Source organism: Brienomyrus brachyistius, chromosome 9, assembly GCF_023856365.1.
Source record: "Brienomyrus brachyistius isolate T26 chromosome 9, BBRACH_0.4, whole genome shotgun sequence".
Lineage (NCBI taxonomy): Eukaryota > Metazoa > Chordata > Actinopteri > Osteoglossiformes > Mormyridae > Brienomyrus > Brienomyrus brachyistius.
In genome coordinates, this window is record NC_064541.1 from 26,627,247 (window position 1) to 26,642,528 (window position 15,282).

Genomic DNA, 15,282 nt, shown 5'->3' on the forward strand with positions numbered 1-15,282 from the left:
GCCCAGATAATTGGACAGACCCCTTCTACTCTCCCTCAACCACGGTGCAACCATTCGCGGTGGCGCACATTTTTGTTGGTTTTCCCTTGTAAAATGAGATGATACCATTGAAACAACTGCCTGTTTCTTCCTGTATATATAAATATATATATATTTTTTTTTGCTCGATCACAGTAGTATTTCAAGGCTTGGAGTGACCCCTGCTGGTAAAAAGTATGCACGCACCAATAATGGCACAAGGTCGTGCATTAGACAACACAGGAAATCCCAACTTGCATCACTTCCAAGGCCAATCCTGCAGTGTTGGCACAACCCTGGTGTTCCCCCTCCCATGGGAACTGGAGCCTTAGCCCAGGTCATCCTATATTCAAATGTTTCATTAATTTTAATGGGGGACTTCAACTAGGAAGATTTACACAAAAAAATGACAACATAACTCATCTCTGCCTAAGGCAAAACACTTCATTTGGAATTGCAAACTCCCTTTTAGGGAAGAGCTGGTCCACGTGGGACTTCATCTCGCCAGCTTAGGAAACATCGAGCCTTTTTCCCTCATAAATAACTGATTTGGGTATACTGCAACTCAGATTCTACATCTACAGTGACGCTGTATAAAACACCATAGCTACTTACTTAGCACCCATTTAAGCTGCTGGATTTCTCAATTAAGGAAAAAATCTTGATTATAAATCCAATACTTGTCCCGCCACAACACATACTATGCATGATTGGTCTCTGCGGGGTTATGAGGTCAGGGCCCACTTTTGGGTTATAAATCCAAGAAAGATGCACATGTAGTTTAACCCTTTCAGGGGTGGTACGGATCTCTAACCCCAGGAGTCACATGTTCCTTCCCCCGGGAAACGAGGCAGACAACAGAGCCTCCAGAAGGCAACTCTCGTCTGAAGTTGGTAGGTAAGGTACACGCTTGTCGGACTGCGTTTAATCACCGTGGTACAGCGGTCATTTCGGCGACATCAGAAGCACGTTACCACCGCATTTAATCAAAATACGCAGCAGTCAGAAACGGTCCTTTTAAGTAATAGCAGCCTAGGTGTGGAGTGTTTCTGATCTCTTTTGAATAGCTGTACTCCACAATAAAAAAAGAACTGGTTTGTCTTCTCTGCACGTACAAGGAAAAAGTCCCCCCTCTGTGGCTTAAGTGTCGATTTACGGGAAGGTGTTAGTCACAAGCCTACGGTTCTGATATATTCAACCTGTATTCTGGCTAACGTTTGATCTGCGATCGGGTTTCGATTACACCCGCGGAAGAAGAGCGAGCTCAGGGCACACGTGCGCTCGCTGCGGTCACGTCCCTCTCTAGAGGTGTTCTGTTCTAATATCTACTTTCCCCTAAATTTTGAGAGTACGCCCCAGTTTAATTGGCTCCCCCTGCCGCAGATTTCTGAGCAACCGTTGGAATCTGCAAGTCGGTCACATTTAAATAAGACGTTTCCACTTGACATCTCCACACAATGACCTACAGCATCATGAGAAGCCCATGAGATGGCCTTATGTTTTATTGACGCGGAGTTAGACATTGTTACTTGTCATAAAGATGTAGGGAGTGGAAAGTCCCCACATAATTAGAGATGTGCGTGTGTGTGTGTGTGTGTGCGCGCGCGCTTGTGCACACGTTAAAAGGTGTGTGTAATCCTGCTGCACTGCTCGCAAAAGATCCTACCTCTGCATCGGCGACACTACGCCCAGCAATTAAGCTATATGAGCACTGAATGCTCCTCTGAATTTCCCTAATAAGTAACAGAATCAGGTGTTGGGGAGGTTGAGGAAAATTTAAATTCTAATTTACTTGTCAGTTCAGCTTGCAAAGGTCCAACCCTACCGGAATAATCTACGCAGGCTTTATGCATCAAGGGCGTGATTTGTAACGTGTGTGAGAAAGGGGCCCGGAGCTCCGTTTATTTATTTTTTTTCTGCTCATTCTCTTTCCTTTCGCCAGTTCGCCCTCTAGGTGAAATCATGAAAAAAATCACAAGAGACAGACGACATGGCGCTCCCATAATTGGTTTTCTTTAGCTTTCTATTATTAGTTTTTATTATTTTCTATTTCCTGCCTGCTGGTTTAGCGGCAGTTGAAAAGCAAGAACGGAAAATGAATGCGGAGTACCAGTGGGTCTTTTCGGCCGGACCGGAACACTCCTCCCTGTTCGGCCCTGACCAATTAGCAGTGGCTGAATTTGCATATGCGCCACGCCCCCATCAGGCGCGCCAGGTTTCTCGCATGTTTCCTTGCGTGACCAAAGGCTTCCTTCTCATACACTCCAAGCACGATGAGGCTTGTCCTGGGAAAGCAGCTGCAGCCGAGGGTACAACGGTGAATCTAGTCTTGAAGGAATATGTATGTCTTTAGTACCTTTACATATTACTCTGTATTTCATTAATCGAGAGGCAGAATACCGCCCCCTGTGCTTGATATGTGAATGACAGTTTAAAGACTATGTTTCCCCGAGGACTAAAAGTGTACCTGATTCTAACAGTTGAAGTTAATAAATGATTAAACACTCTTAAACTGAAGAATTTAATTTTCATTCTCATAATATAAATAATTACCCAGACTCACCATTTTATGAATAGTAGAGTAATTAAATTTAATTCTCGACTTTAAACATCCCATTTTACTCAAACTGACTGAAATGACACACGGTTAAAATATAAGAGCGTTCTGCTGTTTATGTAAGCGTTAGTGTTTTGTGTTTTTTTTTTGTAAGCGTTAATTAAATATTATCAATCAGTTATCCAACCAGCACTGACAAAAGCTGCAAGCGTGTGTCTCCAGTGCTTTATGGTGTTGATCGTTTCACCAGTTTCCTGCGTAGCTGTAGTTCCAGTTCCTCACCTTGTGAATCTGTAACGGACGTAAATCCCGAGATCCGCTGCTGCATTGTTCATTTTTACCTATGTGGGGAAAAAACAGCATAAAGGACTAATGTATTGTTAGCACTAATACGTTTGCAATATTAATACAACGGGCTGCACATTCTGTACAGTTGATTTGCTTTTTAAGAATTAGATGTGGAATTTGCATACAGCCCAACAAGCATGTTAAGTACATTGCATCTTTTAACTTAACTTTATACATTTATACATAAAGACAGCCCAAGCTCCTAATCGTGCTTCATTTATACATGCTGTTAATTATCATCATTATTTCCCGCGGCTACTCAGGGTGAGGGTCACGTGTTGCGTATTATTATTATATTCTCAGATTTTTTTAGATGAAATAGGGGGATGGCAAACAGATGAAAACGGTCGCGGGGGTGATCTCGGCCATATTTTATTATAATTCAGTTTGTTCCTTCAGGATTATTTCCTCTCCCCCTGCTTCGCGGCGCCGTTCTACGCTCCAGTCCTTCCAAAAGATAAACATGGCCAGGTTTCCGCCGTTTCAGACGGCATATTCATGACCCAGCCACTGCATCCTCGGTAAAATTTTCTCATATAATAAACAAGCATAAAAGTAGCGACCCCCCCCCCCCCCCCTCCTCAGCATTTTTGATACGGGCAAATCCTGCGTTTTTCCGACACCTAGGCCTACAATTTGTTTAGTCAATCAATCAAGCAATCAATAAACAAACAACAAAAAATAAATGAATGGATGAATGAAGGAAATAAGTGTACTATTCATTGTGAAAAGGAGTGATACAGGTTAGCGCGCTTACGTGTGCTCATTTCACGCCTGACGGATCGTCAGCTTTCTCCGCAGAGCGCTCGCCTCCCCGCTTGGGGGTGGGGTATCTGCTAAGGAAAAGCTTCCTGTTTTAATTGTAGAACTGACATATCAGCCTGCCACTGAAACATCCTCCCCGTGTAACTTATAATTGAAATGTCTTTTATTTTGCATGTGGTCACCCCAGCTCACCGGTTCAGTTCATTCGGCTGGGTATTTGCATGGAGGATGTACCGTTTCCAATGCAAAACTCCTGGTTTTCATATGAATTTCCGAGCCGTGTTTTATATTTTTGGCTCTGCACAGGTCATCCTTGACTGTCCAGTTGCAGCAGTGGTTTTCAACCTGGGGTCTGCACTGCAGATGTATGTTGGTCTTGACCTAAGAGCTATAAAAATGAATGCTATCATGCCCTACATGTGAATGTGAGCGACATGGTGTAATCATCGGAAGTCGGAGTCGACTGGCAGCCTCGCCTCCCACCTGTCCGGCCATTGCTCCCTTCCTAGGCTCCGCCCACACCAGCTTCGGAAGATCAGTCTGGGACCAAGTCAGATATTTTGTGTCTATTTCCTTGTGCCAAGTCGAATATCCACATCAATTCCATTTCATTACATCAGATACGATTAAAGCAAAAAGCTATAATCAAACCAGCCATACAAGAGGGTTTAAATTGCTTCTGTAAACCAACCGAGAAATATCCCCCCCCCCCCACTCTGAATTTTGTGCTGTTTGCTTCTGGAAACTTCTGTAGGATATGGCTGATGTATTGAAATATTTTGGAAAGATTCCTGCGTTGCCAGGGTTCCATGTGTGTGGGGTTTGCATGCTCTCCCCGGGTCATTGTAGGGTCTCCCCCGGGTGCCCTGGTTCTCCTCTCCCCACAGCTCAAAAACATGCTAACTGTAGTTACCCGACTGCAGGTGTGAGTGTTCCCTGTGCTGTGTTAGAGCCCCATCCAAAGACTCCTCTGAAAGGAGAAAGTACATTGATTTAAGTAAAAAAAAAAGCTCATATGTCAAAGATTGCTAGCAAACTAGGTGTGTGTGGTAATGTTAAAAATAATTAAGCTTGGTGATCTTGTCACGCCCCACCCCCTCATGAGCTCGCAGACGCATCAGGGAAAAGTAGCCGCTTGCTTCTTAAAAGATCGGAACGGCTTCACACAGCACGTTTACATGCACACTAAGAAAACAACTATTGTGTTAGTCCATTCAGAGGACGTACAGCATGTACAAAATGTACAGCGCTGTAAAGCTATCCAATTTACCACTGAACTACAGGGCGCGTTTCCCCACACCAGGTGCCACTTTTGTTGTGTGGATTCGGCCTTCAGGCCCGGGGCTTGTTGCCCCCCCAGCACCAATAAACGAGGAGAGCTGGGTAGGCTGAACACCCAGTAAGGAGCGACGTGGAAGAGACAGCTCGAGTTTTGTGAGATTAAAACGGAAGGACGGCAGTTTAATGCTCAATAAATCACCCAGCGCGAGGATAGCACATATATCCCTGCAGCTCCGCGGCCGCCTGCATGAGCGCCTGATTTAGTGCCGACCGGCCTGGAACAGTATTAGTTTAAGGGGCATAATAAAATGGTAACAGTTTACCCCGCAGTGTACAGTTGATAACTGTTTCCAGTGACCCAGGGCCATCACCGAAAGCCTGCTGTAAATCACAGGTGGGGGGAGATCGAGGAGACCCTCACACATTCCCACCACATGCACGCCTCCTCCAGGCTGCCTTGGGTCTGTCGGCACCCCCAACCCCCCCCCCCCCCCCAGACAGCCCACGCTCCTAATCGTGCCCCATTACTCATAGACCCCAACCTCCTCGCCCGCAGCCTCAATGTCGCACTGTCCTCCCCAGGCAGAACAGCAAGTGGAGGTGGGAGTGGGGTGCTCAGAGATCCCACTTCCCATTGGTTAATGTCCTGTGGGGCGTGTCCGCTGAATGGCATCTTGTTGATGGCTCATGCCCATGTGGCACCCGAGGCAAGCTGCACCATCAGCCCTCCCCCGCGCCCCACTACCTTTTGTGGCAATGCCCAAATCGCCGGGGGTCCCTCAGAAGATGCTGCCCTGGGCGATTTCCCATCATGCTCTGACCAGAATCCACCACTGATCTTGTACCACATGACCATGTATTGATTCACGGGCTACAAACTTTAAAAAAAATAATGGAATCAAGGTATAAACAGTAGGGATCCCATTTAAAATGATAAGTACTTGAGGTCGTAACGCATAGGTTGATTAATTACCAGATACTCAAGGTGAAGTGTTTCCTGTGCTTGAACCTTATGGTTTTTAAATGGCCGTTTTCTTCCGTTACGATAATTATTTCCATTTATGAGACCTGATGTTTTAAAACGGCGTGAGAAAATTTGCCGGCTGTGTCCTGGCCTTGGTGACCATGAGGTGGGGATGTTTGCTCGAAGGTCACAGGGCATCGCGTGACCTACCGCCTGTAGTTATCATTCTCACAGCACACAAGCATGCGCTCGCAGCCCATCCGCAGCCGCCCCTTTAAGAGGAAGTCCGTCGATGGTAAAGCCAAGCCCATAGGGACATAATTTCAAGGTCTTTGGGGGGGGGGGGATTATACACACACAAAGGTGCGGCTGAGGGATATAAATGATGCATGTTGCACTTTTCCCACAAGCACCCGCAAAGCCTGGTTCACAGCTTTTACCTTCTTCCTCAGACCCTCCTGAATTTCAAATGAGGAATCTCTAAATAGTGCCCCCCCCCTCCTCTTGGGAATGAAGGGCCAGGAATTTTTTTAGAGATTAACAGTGATTTCACCCACCTAAAAAGAGTCACGGCTTCCCAAGATCAAAATTCATTTTTTTTTAGAGTATTCATGTTTCTTTGCGGTATTTTAAACATGCAGCTCAAACTGTTGATTTTCTTATTGGGTGTCCAGGCTTCATACCCAGTAGCAGCACTATTCTTAGTGAAGCTATTTGTGACAAGCGTCTTGACAAACGTCACTGTGCCTGTGTGTGACCCTTGGTTCTCTGGGCTCGTGGTTTTCCGTCGATTGCTCTTCCAAACTGACTAAACAGCGCAGGTCAAGTCAACCAGGAAGTGAAATGAAGTTAAATTAGAAATGAAATGAAGTTAGAAAGGTAATACAGCTTCGACTAAATAGGGCAAAAGAAAGCAATAACCCACGAGGGAGCGCGAGGGGCTCCCGATGCAGGCTGCTAAAGTTGTTTTTCTTCTTCAGTCCAGCTGGCCGTTACGTCTCAAGAAGTCACTCATTAAGTTAAGAAGGAGCAGCCGAGCAAAGCTACGTAAAATAAGAGAGGAGACCAGCCTCGCTTACTGTATGAAGGGGCGTAAGAAAAGGAGAAACACAGAAAACCTCAAAGAAGAGACTCTCAAGCGGTGACTGTTTCCTCCGCACCTGTGAGAATTACATGAATGACAGAAATGCAGCAGCAGAAGCTAAAGAAGGCTGTTGTACTTTTACTCTGAAAAACACGGAGAGGTCAGGACGAGACTTAAAGCTACGGCCAGGCCTCGCGGCGGGGGCCCCCGGCCTGTGCAATGCAGAAGCCAAGGCCGCTTCTAGGCACAGCAGGGTCTCGGGGATTCGCTGCGGCGGCCTAGTCCTGCGTACGCATTTGGCCTGATTGGTCAGCCAGGAAACTCCCCATGCACAGGTCACATGGACACTGCATTCCGCAACAGGAAAAAGAGGAAGTGAGCATGAGAAAGAAAACTTTAGATATCATGTTGAACTTCCGGAACCGTTATCACCTTCTAAACTCTTTATTGAGAGCTCTCCAGAATGCCCAATACGGCAAGGGGATTAGTGAATCTTTTTGTTGTTTTTTAATTCAAAGCGAACAAGAAAAATACATCTAATTCATAATATAAACTAGGAAATAATTATGCATATTATGTTTTACCTATATGTGCCTTTTGCAATTAAAAACATTTATTTTTGCGGATTTACATTAAATTAGTTTAATTTAGCTTGCCTAAACATCATCCTGTGTACCAATACCCATTAATTAGTTATCATAAATCCATTTGATTTCCAAAACTGCTTGTCTAAAGCAGGATGGCAGCATCCCTAGAAGCACAGAGTCCAAGGTGTGGTTCGCCTTGTAGCATTTACATACATGTGCAAGCATTATAGAAGCTTTGTAGTATAGTGAATTATATTTATTGTTTTAAATGAATTGGGTGGCCTCACACCCTCAGGGTTGTGATAAGCAGTTAAAGATGGATGGATGGATGGATGAATGGATGAAGAGATGGAATATTAAAACATAATAAATACAAAACTCCACAGTACTCCTTGATGTCATTAGTAAGTAAATCAGCAGTATATTTCTTCTTTAAAAAGTAAAATATTTATTACAATGTGCCAGTTTGGATCGTTTTGTAGAAACAATGTTTGCAGGTAACAGTAACACCTTCCTAAGTGAATAACTGTTTCTACTGTAGCATTCCAGAATGAGAACCTCAGAATGCTTCAATCATGTTTCCTTGGCAACGTTCTCCCAAAGAGGAATATGAACCTTGCAAGTGTTGGGGCAGGCGAGTGTGATTTATTTTAAAGAACTTCGCGTTCTCTGCGTGGTATCTCTGACTTCAGCTAAAGGCTGGCAAGATGGAAAAGCTCAGAGTAGGCAATAGAAGGAGGAGAGGGGTCTTTCCTTAGACTTTTTTGACCCCTGCATATGAATCTGCTTTCCAAAGGAGGAAGGTAGAAAGCTTCAGGGATTTTTGTGGCCGTGAGGTTATGTGCTGTTGGGGGGGGGCGGGGGGTGCTAATGGTCGACATTCACATTTAGTTGCTTGACTGACCCTTTAATCTCAAGCAACCTCTTCATACCCACTAACACGCCTGGTTGTTTTACAGGTTCAGTTCAGGTTAAGTACCTCACACAAGGGTACAGCAGGAAACACGTCTTAGTAACTGAGACAGAGATCTCTCTTTTATAACTCTGTGTCCCTAATGAATATATTTCTTGGTGCCCGTAGGGTTAAAAAAAAATGGAGCCAAATCAAAATGTCCCAGTTTTTGTGTTTCTGAACTTCAGGGAGCAAAGCCAGACTGATAAGATACTGGCATCTTAGCTTCTCACATTAGCGATCTGGGAGCTACATCAGCAAAACGCAAACTTCAGTTCTGTCAAACCCTGCAAGCTCATGGTAGCAGCTTCTGGCAGGACGTCCAAAACTGACATCTTATAACTGATCCCAAACAGTAAGAGCTGCAAAGCAAACCAACCAGTGGATGTTCTCTAAAGTACAGCAGCAGCACTTCAGACAGACCTGCTAGGCTTCTTCCCAGAAGTCCGACGTGATGGTAGTCCTTCAGTAGAAGTCTGCCTAGTCATAGATGTCTGTCTCATCTCCCAATCAGAAGCAGAGGCTCCTCACGTCCAAGCACATTGTGTGCCTTTAGCCAAAACGCTACCTATACGGTTTTGACAGCTTAAGTTATCCGACAGAGACCATGCACACCTTAATTCTATGTCCAAGAGCTTCACAAAGATGTCCAAATTCTCATGAATCCTGCAAATGTCTTAGAGTGTTCAGCCTCAGAATGATCTCTCCATCATATTTGGTATTCGGGGGGTGTTTTTGGCCCTGTAATGGACATCCCAGCAGGAACGGAGCAAGTAATTTAATTAAGCGATTGTGTTTCTGGTAAGTAGCTAATTCAGAAGGTGTCAAAATGGACAGAAACAGCCTAGGATTAATGGAAGATGCCATAATCAAGTCAACGCTTTTTCCATCTTTCTAGCAGTGGCTGGATCAAAGATATGATGGGATACTGGTTTCCAAGCACCAAGTGATACATACCGTAGCGCAAATATGCCATAAGTCAGACTGCAAAAATATTACATCTGATATCAAGACTTATATATGTTGCTAATAGAGGGTTTATCAATAAATGTGTGGGACTCTGTGGGAGTTTGTTCACTCCTGAGACGCTGAAGAGACGTGTCCTCCCACAAGCTATTTTCCAAATCTATTTGGTACAAGAACACACAGCTTTTTGTTAATTCTGATCCGCTGGAGGGAAAGCTGGACATGATTGGTGACTGCGAGAAGTGCCCTGAAAATGCCTGGCCCCTCTGGGAGGTTTCTTACCTGAAAGTATGGCTTAATCACTCCCTCGACCCATATGCTATGCATGTGTCTTGATTAAGAAAAGGTTACACAGTCAGCATGTCATAATTCAACGTAACGTTCTTTCACATTGTATTAAAAAAAGGAATGTTTTGGTGTGTTCACATAGGGAAGTTAATTTTTTTTTTGGGGGGGGTGGGTTTCTAAGGTATGGGGGTATGGGATGGCACAGTGGTTTTATACCTCTGGGTTTAAGCTCTATGCATGTTCTCCCCATGTCCTTGTGGGACTTCCTCCGTGTGCCTGTGTGTACGTGTAGTGATGGGTTGGTGCCCCATCCTGGGTTATTCCCTGTCCGATACGCCCTGTTTGTGGACAGCAGGTTTGTGTTTGTGTGTGTTGACTCTCTGTTGACTGTCATGGGAAGTTCACTCATTTGTTTCAGGTACAGGGTGAGGGAAGTTCCTCCCCAAATCTCAGCTCATGCATACTTCACTGCGGCGAGGTCCTGCACTGGCCCCTACGCCCGTCTCTAACAAGCTCCTCGGAGCCCGTCGGATCTGACGGGAAGGGAGCCATGGGGTTGGGCTGACGGGTGGAGAAGGAAGGGAAGTGGAGGGGCCAGCTGGGTCATTTTACATTTTATCATTTTACATTTTGTAGATTTAGCAGACGCTTTTGTCCAAAGTGATGTGCAAGTGAGACAAATTGCACATCAGAAACATACGGCTGTCAAGCAGTCGACTCGGCAGTGCAGCTAGGCTGAGCTTCCAGTAAATACCCAGGTACGAGTGCAAGCAGAATCGGAGCAGGAGCTACACAACAATGTCGTACAAAGCAGGAACCTAATAGGATTATTCAGGGACCAGAAGTGTAACATAAGAACATTCAGGGAAGGTAATGAGGCATCAGGCTAGTAGAGTTCGCTTGAGCAATGTTTTTAGTAATTTATAAAAAAAATTATGAAGGTATCTATAGTGCTTTATAGATGAGAGCTTCATAAAGCATCTATAATGCATAATAAACATGGATAAAATGTGTTGTGCCTTTTGATAAATATTTATAGCCAAGATTGTAATGCTTTATAAATGCATTGTTATGAATGTGCTTTATATATTACTAAAATCATGGCCTTAAGTGTTACCAAAGATTTTTTTCCCCTCGCCTGGCAACAGCATCCCACTCTGTGACTGCCAGTTATTGGAATGTACACGTAATAAGCGTACATGCCGGTGTCCAAACAATAACAGAGCAACAGGTACCAGGCATCCAGGCGATACCTGCAGAGGCTTGTGTGTCGCAATGCTTTGGGAAGCACGGGATGTCTCCCAGAAACCCCCAGGGCCGTTTACGAGGGCGTCACACACCCGCATTAATTGCATCTGGCTGCCTCACTCGTTCGGCTTGGATGCAAATGACTGGGCGAGTCCCTGCACGTCCCCTTTCCCCACCCGCATATCAGGCATGCTTTGTTTTGCTCATTACTTATTCGAAACTCGAGATTCTCAACACAAGTTCATTACACTAATTACAGGACTGCTACCAAAATAACACTTAAATCCAGGACAACAGCTTAGGTAAGAACACGATGAAGATGCAGGTGGTGTGGGACCTTAATCCAGCCACGGGGAACCTGACGCAGGCAGGCGTCTGGACGAAATCCCCGGCAAGGCGCCAGGAGTGGGGCCGAGCGCGTTTTGGAGAGCTGCACAGCTCAGCCGGCTTTGACGCCATTCAGCCATGAAGAAGACAGACTGTCCCTTTGATTGCTTGGGAAACATTTACGTATGTTTAAGTCGGATGTGGTCTGATTGAGCCTGGTGTTTTACGACGATTGTGACTGCAGACAAGTGGGACCTGGAATGGACTGGCATCCATTCCATACAGGGTCCCAGGTTTCCTGTTCCAGACTGACAGTGAATCTGTACTGAATAAGCAGACAGACGGATGGATGGACGGATGGATGGACGAGACACTCAATGGCCACTTCATTAGGTTCACCTACCCAGTATTAGGTTGGACCCACTTTTCCTTCCAGAACTGTCTCAAGTATAGATTCAGAGGCGTCATCCTGCACACCACTGTTGTGCTGAGCCGTTATTTCTCAACTTGGGGCCTTCGTGTTGGCTGTGACGAGTCTGGCCATTCTCCTCGATCTCTCTCATTAACAAGGTGCTTTCAGCCACAAAAAAAAAATATCACCGACAAGATATCTGTTCTCCGAAAAGTGCAAAAATACAACAATGGCACCATCTTAGCCGTAAGCGGAGCTCTCGATCCCGCATGCATGCTGCGCATGTGGAGCTGCAGCCGTACGAATCATTGTTTGGCTGTTTGCACTGAGGAGCAGGTGTATCTAATAAAGTGACCACTGGGTGTGCATTAAAAGCACAGGGCAAATGTGCCAGATGGCACCGTTAACTGCCAGTCAACCTGGAAAAAGGCAAATGAAAGCAGGATGCCATCCAGACGGTAAGCAGGATGGCTGAGGCAGGCGCCAGGTCAAATGGCCTTGCCGAAACACAGCAAGGGTGACAAGCGTAACAGGTAATGTTAGCGGAACATGCAGTTTCCAGAGCAGCCACCCATTTGATCTCATTCATAGGATAATTAGAGTGACAGAGGCGATTTTAGCATTTTTTTAAGGTGGGTAGACACAAGAGGGGGAATAATTCATAGAGGGGGGGCAACCTTATTATGATATAAGTCGAATTGGTGAGTGACAGGGGAAGGGCTTCATGTGGGCCAATCAGCTTCCAGCTGGGAGCAGTACCCCTGTGGCTCCGCCCCTGCACACACACCTGCTGTCTGACCTTGTCCTCCGGTCCCACAGTGCATGTGTCTCACAGGGGACATGTTCAGTGTGGCTCAGCAAAAGTTCACGATGTAGCCAGCCAAAGATTTTTCATTTCACGTCCCTGGATGGGTTCCAGCAACAGATGCCAGCACGATAAAGTAGCTGGCAAACCTATTCTTTAAAATGACCGCAGCGAGAAGGAAGTCCAGTTGACATAAGGAGAGATCCTGCCAGCTTTTATAACTGCAATAAATTCAAATTGCAGCTGCAGGTAGTGTTTGGCAGCCAAAACAGGAAGCGCAAATGCAAAACAATGGCATGATAACATTACCCAAAAGCCTCTGCTTCTTTCACAAACCGCCATTGAAATCCCCCTGTTTTCAGGCACGTCACCACCAAAGAAGGAAGCTGGTGGTTTAAGCCAAACTGGGTTATATAACCGTGAGGTGTGGCACAAAGCTGACAGAAAGCCATGTTGACAGAAGCAGAGGGTACAGGGTCCAGAACACAATCGCTAATGGTGCATTTGAAACTAGTGAGGGGGTCATGGGTTCCCCCTGAGGGTGCATATTATTCATTTTACACCTCTGTAAACCTGGGCACCCTGGACTGGAGACCATCACATCACAGACATGTTACTGGTCCACACATGGGGAAAATGAGGGAATGAAACCAATATCCCTAGATTTGCAAGGTTGCAGGAACAGAGACCCACCACCCACCCCCGGCTACACCCAACTGGGTCAGTTTATTTCTCATGTCTCCTGCCTGCACCACACGGATGCTCAGAAGACAAGCAACACGCTAGACCAGATGCTACACCATTGATAAAGGGAGACGGGGATATTAATTAACTGGTGGTACATGATTTTGCCATTCGTACAAATACGTAGAAGTTCTTTAGTTTTCACACATCCTATGTCACTCTCCACTGAGACACACAGATAGAGCCAAGCTTGGGGTCAGAGCACAGGGTCACCCATTTATCCATCGGCCCTGGAGCAGTTTTCAGGTTTAAAGCCATTGGTCAAGGGCCCCACAGACGTATGATCACTCTGCCAGCCACTGGATATGAACTGGCTGACTTTCGGGTGAGAGTCCTCACACACAGAGACAACCACCGCCCTTGCACCTGAGTGCCCGAGCAGGAAGTGGATCATATCTCACAAGCCTTTGTGTCCTCACTGTCCTGGTGTAAACAAATCCACACATGACCCTGTTGTGTTTGTACAAGATAATTATCCCTATATTTTACAGTCATCCGATTAAGGGTAAGTTTGAAAATACTTGTACTCAAACATATCTCTGTTATCAGGTTACTTAGGTCAAACTCAATACACATTTTTTTCACGTGGGTGTAAACGGTCGTAAGGAATTTTCTTGAGCAGCCGATGTCAGCCAACAAAAAAATGAGTCGTTCTAAGCGATCTGTGGGGAAACGGGAGGCGTCGATCTGAAGGTCCTGCCGAGAGGCAACGGCCATCTTTCAGCGCGCAGCGTAAACTACTCATCTGATTTACTTCAGATTCAAGCCACGAGTAAATTGGAAATCGTTAATCATTTTGTCACCAGTAGCTGAAGATGGATCACCCATGTTAGGAGGTCGTTATCCATTCCTTTTCAGTGTTTTTTTTTTTTTGGGGGGGGGAGGGGGGGCGGATCGGATCGTAAGAAAATTAATTTTCACAACCGGCAAATGACTCCAGCTGCCCCCAGAATTGCATGAGTGATTACAGGGACCGGCTCACCGCAACAAAAGGTGCTGCTGCTGTTGTCCGTGAAAGTGTCTGATATCCTGTTCCCCTCAAGCAGCTAAAGGGTAACTCTCCATCAACTGGGCCTACATTCAAATTTACACAGGCATCACAAGCGTAGAGAGCGTGACACACAGAGATAGTAAAGCAGTCATGTGATACAGGCTCTGGCAGCAAGCCTGGCTGGTTGGATATCTGCGTCTTCAGGTGCAGACAGCATAATATAAACCAAAATGATTCGTGTCGAAGGGGCAGGCAGGAAAATCAAATCAGACCTGCTGTGGGCAGAGCGTTGGCAGTGTGAGCCTGGACTCTCGACCAGGATGCTCTCACAAGAAGAGGCTGGGGTCTCAATGAATTCCAGTAACCACTACCTACACCTCACACAAAAACTAACATTATCTCACACACTAAGGGGGGATGCGCTTTTAATCCCACCCATTTAAACTGATTTTTCAAACTTCACATTTTTTAAACTGTGCTTTTGAACTTATATGGTTTAACTGATACATTTTCGAATATGCGATAATGACATGATGTTTATCTGCTTTCTCTTTAACGTTCGCCAATTTGGTCACCTGACCTAACTGATTTGCCAGGACAGCGAGGTAAAAGGCTACAGACCCATTTCTGGGTCTTGCAGTATGAGCGCAACCACCTGCAAGTATGCAGAAGAAACTGTACGCAGAACAATTTAGACCGGCCGTTTTTGAAGTGAATCAGCACAGCGCAGTCAGTCGAGTACCATTTAGTTTGCCAATGGCCAACAGAGGTCACTGTTTCTCCAAAAATACAATTCAGTTAAGCAGAAAAAAGTATGTTGGCTCCAATATAAGTAGGTTTACGCAAGTACACAGTTCTTCTGTTTCAGTATTTGCATAAAATACATAACAGAGTGAAGTGCTGGCTAAGGGGGTAGCACTGCAGCTCCATCCCATGTGATTCCCA